This window comes from Leptonychotes weddellii, chromosome 14 (assembly GCF_054177405.1).
Source record: "Leptonychotes weddellii isolate Sample4059 chromosome 14, ASM5417740v2, whole genome shotgun sequence".
Lineage (NCBI taxonomy): Eukaryota > Metazoa > Chordata > Mammalia > Carnivora > Phocidae > Leptonychotes > Leptonychotes weddellii.
The window spans coordinates 78,390,621-78,397,420 of NC_138382.1; positions in this window are offsets into that span (position 1 = coordinate 78,390,621).

Consider the following 6,800-nt stretch of genomic DNA (forward strand, 5'->3'; position numbering starts at 1 on the left):
AGAGAGGCAGGGGAGGGGAGAAGGGTAAGAGGAAGGAGGGAGGGAGGGAGGGAGGGAGGGACAGAGGTGGGGGAGGGGAGAAAGGGGAGGGAGGGGGAGAGGCAGGGGAGGGAAGAGTGGTAGCAGGGGGGAGGGAGGGAGGTGGGGGAACATGGGGGGCTGGTGAGGGAAGGGTTTGAAGTCAGCTGCCAGGCTGATGGGCTCTTCCTCCCCCTTTCTCCCTCTGCCCTCTTTCGCTCCCTCCTACCCCCTAAGGTTAGGGTCACTAACTAGGTCACTACAGTGACATCACAGCTTGGGCCCGAGCCCCAGTTTCTCCAGGAGCGAACCTCTGCAGGAACAGGTACGAGCCTAATCATAGCACAACCACCCCGAGCAGCTTTGACGCTGCAATCGGAAAAGCCCCGAGGTCAGCCAGCCCAGGAGCAGCCTGGGTGCTTTGGGGACCACTGGCCGGGCTGCAGGGGGAAGCCGCCCTCTCACTCGGGGCCCACCTGGCGGCCGTGGCCTGGCTCCCAGGCCCAGGCTCGTGGACACACCAGGGACCTCAGGGGGCAGGGACCCTGGCTTGGTGCCCGGGCCTCACCGCATGCCACCCCTCTGTGCCTCAGACTCTAGCTCTCCCATAAAACACCAGACCTGGGGGGAGAGGCCCCAGAGCCAGGGGTCCGAAGGGAGCATCCCACTAGAGAGGCGAGGTTTCTCCTTTGTCCGGGGTTGGCGGCTGTGGGTGTGGGAGGGGAGAGCAGGGCATCCGCGTGGAGCAGAAGACGTGGGCTCTGCAGAGCTTCGTGGCTGGGCCTCAAGTAGTGGCTGGGGGACTGGGAGGCCCAGGACCTCTCCCGCTGCCCCAGGGGTCCGGAGTCACACGGGTGAACTCCCCCACTCAGCTCTCCAGGCGAGCCTTAGTTTCTGCATCCGTGCAACGGGCCAGTCCTTGCACCTCCTCATGGTGCTGAGCCAGGCTGAGCTCGGTGCTCGCAGGCGTTAGCTCCGTCCGGCTACAGAGGAGCGGATGGCGAGGGCAGCGGTGCCTGACCAAGGACAGGGGGGCGTCCAGGAATCCTCGACGCGTGTGTCCATCTAGAACCACCGTGCTGTGATGCGCGCCCGTGGGGGACACCCAGACCCGTGTCCGGGCTTTCCCGGCGGCGGGGCAGTGTCCCCGCCCGACGCAGGAGTGGAAGCGGGGCTCACCTGGGCCGCAGGGTCCCCGGGCGGGCAAAGCGGAGACTGCCCAGGGTGCCGAGGACCAGGACAACGGGGTTGCGGGAGGGCCATGGGGTCTCAGAGGGCCGTGGCGGGGACAGGTTGGAGTCAATGAATGTTGGATGTGACAAGTGATAACTTTACTTAGGAAAAAAAGCAACTTCCAAAAAAAAAGAATGAGCTGGGGGAAATGCAATGTGGGTGGAGGAGGGGCCGGCCTCTCGCCGCCCCACCGGACAGCGGGGCTGCCTGGGGCGCTGCGTTGAGAAGGGTTCTGAGGTCTCGTCCGGTGCAGGAGACAGAGGCCAGCTTGGCTGGGTCTGGGGGGCTTCGGGAGTCGGGGGCCGGTGCGCTGGACGGCGGGACAGAGCTGCCGCAGCCCTGCGCTCCCGGGGGCTGGCGGGGGGTGTGGGCGTGAGTGGGCCGCCTGCTTAGAGGCCTGGAGCTGTCACCCCCGTGGCTGTGATCAGCTCCTCCTAGGGCTCTGGAAATTCCCCGGGGCCCTGGACGCCCTGCCCTACCCCCCCGGTTGGAGGCTCCCGGGCGGGAAGAGTTGCAGCCGCTTGTAAAGCTGGGTTGCAAGTCTCCGGGTGGACAGTGGGTGGCGCTATCTAATGCTTCCAAGCTGAGAGTCCCTCAATTTTGCAACTTTAGGGTTTATAAAACCAAAATAGGCTCAGGAACGAGCGAGTTCAATAAAGCCTGTCACTGCACACGGAGCTCTGCGGATTACAACACGGACTGAGGCAGAGTCAAGGAAAGAGACGTTTCTTGAGCTCTTCTTATTCCCTGCAAACCGCTTTCCTTGCCGTGTGGGGCGGCAGGTGGGGCCGACTCCGGCAAAATGTAACGTCCCTGGAGTACAGGGTGGTGGGGAAACTCGCCACAACTGGAGAAGCCCCTGCCCGCCCGGACCGGTGTGGTGCACGCGGAACGAGGGCGGACCTCCCCAGGTGTCCCCGCCCGGCTGGGGACGCGACAGCCCAGGCTGTCAGCACCTGCCGCCGCCACCAGAGGGCAGCGTCGCCCCGCTGAGCGCGCCCCGTAGCCCAGCGGGGGCCCCTGCTCATTGGCTGAGCCCGCCGTCTCCTTGGCAACCGTCTCCGGCCCGCCCTCTCCCCGCGCCCACGCGCCCCGCGCTGCCAGCCGGCCGGGCCCGCCGGAGGTCCGCACCGTGTCCCCACGCGTGGAAGCGTCGAGGGGCCCCATGCCAGCATCTCCGGTTCCATCTCGTCTGAGGGGTCCTCCTTTCCTCAAATGCGTGTCCTTCCCACGTCCTACCCTGAAAGCACAGGGCGGAAAACAGGGAGGGAGCTTTCAGAGCCGGGCAGGAAGGCGGAGGAAACGCTGGGACCTGCCTCGTCCCCGCAGAGCCCCTGCGTGCCCCTCCCAGCTGGTCTTCTCCCAGCTGCAGGGTGGGGAGTGGGTGGGGCGGGTGCACCTGCTGCTGGGGGAGAGGCATGCAGGTCGCAGGGGATCTGGGGCCTGCGCCAGCCCTAGGGGAGGCCCAGTGGGAGCCGCCTCCGTGGCCAGGCCTCGGCAGGTGTGAAGTGACTATGAATTTTGACCACCTTGGACCCCAGTGGGACACCCCAGCCTGTCCCCAGAGCCTGCAGAAAGCCCCCAGGAGTGCACCTTTCCAGGAAAGGTGGGGCATGCCAGGAGCCTGCACTGGGCATCTCGAGGCTGCACTGGGGGCCGGGCCATGCGTCCCAGCCAAGCCCTCTGAGGAGTCAAGGTGTGCGGCAGGTGGGAAGGCTGTCCATGGTGCAGGCCTGCTGAGGAGCCAACCCCGCAGAGATCCAGGGGAAGACATCCCAGCAGGGGAACAGCAGGGGTGAGGGCTCAGAGGCAGGAGTGGGCCGGGCATTCAAGAGCAGCTCAGAGGTGAGAGCAGGGGAGAGGAGCAGCCGATGCGTGGGGTCCCGGGGCAGGTCAGGTACGGGGCTGGGTGGCACGAGGGCCACCCTGCTGAGCATCAGCCTGACACCTCACAGCCCCACTGGCCTCCTCTCAGTCCCCTTCCAAACGGCTCTGCCGCTTACCAGCCTTCCGTGACCCTCCTGCCCCGGAGGCTTGGCCCACTCTGGCCCTGCCACTGCTATCTGTCTCCCCTCCTGCTTCCCTTCTCCTCGGCCTCGCAGGCTCCGGGGAAAAGGCCAGCACTGGGCCCCCCCCCATGCCCCCCTGCTTCTGCGCGCTCGGAGCCCCTAGGCTTGGTCAGGGGCATGCTAAGCAGCCTGTGAGGCTCCTCCCTCCCTCGTTGCAGCCCCCTGGGTCCTCTTCGGGGTGCCCTGAGACCCCAGCACAGGGCTCAGCGCCCCGTGGGGCTGAGCGCATGATGTGCGGGTTGGCTGTAGACCCCAGAGGAGGGGGCTGCGCTTCGGTAACGGTACCGATCGTCTGCATGACGACAGGACCATTGTGCCGGGTAAGTCGGACTCCGGGGCGCTAGGCCTGAGCACCCCCAAACCCATTCATTCGTTCGCCCATCCATTCATTCATTCATTCAGCAAACACTGCCCAGGAACCTGAGCTGGCTCAGCAGTTGGCAGAGTCTCTCTGGCAGAAACACAATGTGGGCCACATATGGGATTAAAAACGTTCTAGTGGTCACATCAAGAGCCACGTGAATTTGAATAATATATATTTTATTTAACCCAGTATGGTGAATTATTATGACTTCAATATGCAAGCAATATAAAAGTTACTAATGAGCTATTTTTCATTTGGTTTTTGGCACAGAGTCCTTGAGATTTGGTATCTATTTACACTTGCAGCACATCTCCGTTTGTGCGAGCCACGTTCCCAGCTCTCCGAAATCGCATGTGGCGAGTAGCTGGCCTATCGGACAGTGAAAGTCCAGAACATTCTCATGGGGCTGCATGCAGACAGCACGTGTGGGCCGATCTGTGTCAGGAGGAGGGCACGTTCAGAGTGCTGTGGGAACACAGAGGAGAGAGCAACCGTTGGAGGGGCTGGAAGGCTTCCCCTCTGAGTGGGCACTGAAGGATAAATAGGAGTTCTTTGGGCACAAAATCTTCCAATTTCATCCCTGGTACCCCGGGTAGGGCTCATGAAGATCGAGGAGAGTGTGAAGAAATCAAGGACCTCCGATGACCTCCCCACCAGGTGCTCCTGGAGGAACCCTGGGTTTAAATCCTCTGATTTCTGCCCCTGAACCACTGTTGATGTTTTCCCATCTTCCGGTCACAAACACCGCGGTCCAGGAGCTCAGCTACTGGCAGGTGGCCCATAGATCTCGAGCTCTATTGGCCAGCCCACTGGACAGTATGGCCTGGTCCCATTGCTGTTTACAAGGCCATTGTGCCTGTGCTTGAGAACGTTCCGGAACCTCTGTTTATGTGTTACAGGTGGGGAGTCCCGAAGCTCGTCCGTAACCAGGCAGGATTCTCCAGTCACTGCCTGTTTAGTCTTCCTGAGGCCTGACTGAAATCTCTCCTGCTGCTGCTGGGGCCCCCGCCGGACTGCTTGGCAGGGTTGCTCAGATTCGGCCCACCTATCTAAAACCATCAGATACGGATCTTCCAAATGTTTCTACGAAGAATCAAAAGATTCAGCCTGCATCGGGGACATCTCTGGATAGGTGACCAGTGTGGGGGAGGCTGAGGGCCGTGACAGCTCTTTGTGACCAGAGGCACGTCCCTTCTGCTCTCTGGAGGGGTCCACATTCCCTGCTGTAAGGGGAGGGGATTGTTCTGGAATTGAGGTTTGTGGTTCCGGGTGGCGGGGTGGGTGGCAAGCGGCCTCTCCCTCCCCCAGACCTCCCTCCTCTGCTGTGTGCACACTGGGGCTTCATCCAGGGGATGAAGTGCCCCCCGGCCCCTGCAGACACTTGCTGCACCTTCCACAGTGGAAGGGGTCCCGCGCGCTCTTCTCGGGGGGCCTGGGCGGGTTGGAGCAGGGCCGAGCAGTGCGGCCACCATGAAGGGCGCTCCTGTCAAGTCCAAACTCCACGTGAAGCCGAGGGAAGTAGCCCGGTGGTGACTGGGGGAGGCCGCACCCACACAGCCCCGCCCCGCAGGGTTTCAGAGCCGCTCACAGTGAGGGCCCACCTCCCTCGGGAGGCCAAGTGGGTGTGCGGTGTGAGGTTGGGCGTGCATTCGGGCTCCGTGACCCCGTCTGGCCTCCACGCATCACCTGTAGGGTGGAGGTGGTGGCAGGTGTCCTGGCCCCCGTGGGTCGGCCCTGTGTCGGGCGGGCTGGACATCTGCCGGACGCTTCTCTTGCCCACTCTCCCGTGCCTGGGCTCCTTCGGACTGGTGCCCCCCCGCCCCTCCGGCACATGGTGAGCGCATCACTGTGCAGGAAAGGGTTAACTCGGCAGACCCCATGTGCCCATAGCCCACATTTTCCAAAGAAAGATCTGGCCCGGGCCCAGCTCCTGGGAGGCAACCTCTGAGCCCTTCGGACGTCCTGCCTTGGTTTCCCTGGGGCCTTGGCCCACACCAGAGAGTCTCTGCTGATGATGGCATCTATGGGGGCCCTTGGGTCGCACAGTATCAGCTCGACCTCTGGAGGGACAGAAGACTCAGGTCAGCTGCGTGTGTGTGACCGGCACCCAGCGAACTCAGATGGCTTCCCTGGTTGGCCCCGCGTGTTGTCACATAGGGTTTCGGGACAGCTGACCACCGTCCACATGCAGGAGGCCACCGTGCTGCTGCTTGGCTGAGCTCTGGGAGTCCTGGTGAGTCCCTGAACCCAAGGTTGGTCTGGGGGGCCCCAGAACTGCATCTCTGCTGGTGGGCCCTGCAGGCAGCTGAGTGGGGAAGGTGCCGGCCCATTTCTATCACGGGCCACAGAGAGCAGTCCTATCCCAGGACCCCCCCAAGTACAGACCCCTGCACATTTTGCTGAGGCTTCCCCGGGCCTTTGACACCTCTCTCCAGCTGCCCGCATTCCCAGCTCTGGCCCCGCAGACCCCCCGCCCCGGATCCCCGAGTCCCCGGGAAGAACCACAGGGCTCCAGGTGTGGGGAGCCTCCGTGGGCTGGGGAGGCCTGTGCTCGCCCTCCTGCCCCGTCCCAGATCTGCCATCCTGGCCACGGGGAAGCAGACAGGGTGGAGGGGACACTGTGTGGCAGAACTTTGGACACGAAGACTTGTGTCTTCTCAGAAGCTGGGATGCTGGGGGCTGGTGGGGGCTTCCGAAGGCGGCGTCTGGATCTTTCTCCTCGGGCTCCGGTGAGGCTTCCAGCTTGGCCTCGCTGAGGCTTTGGGAGTGCCAGCAGAGCTGGGATGGCCCGGCCCCGTCATGCAGCGCCCCCGGAGGCCCTCCTGTGCCGGCCCTCCCAGAGGGGTCTCAGGCCCCAACCGTGGGTCTGTCCGGCCTTCGGGCCGTTGCTCAAAGTGGTTCCCCTGCCTCGACCACTCTCCCCCATCTCTGCCTGGGGAAAACCTGGGCTCCCTCCAGGGCACAGATGCCCCTTCTCCCCTGAGCCCTCTGGAACCTGCCCTCCCTGTTCAGCTCCACACCTGCCTCCAGGTGAGTCGGTCTCGATGAGGTGCTCCCTGGTGCCAGCACGGGACAGAGGCCGCCCTTAATGAGGCTCTGCGTGGAGACGTGGCTTC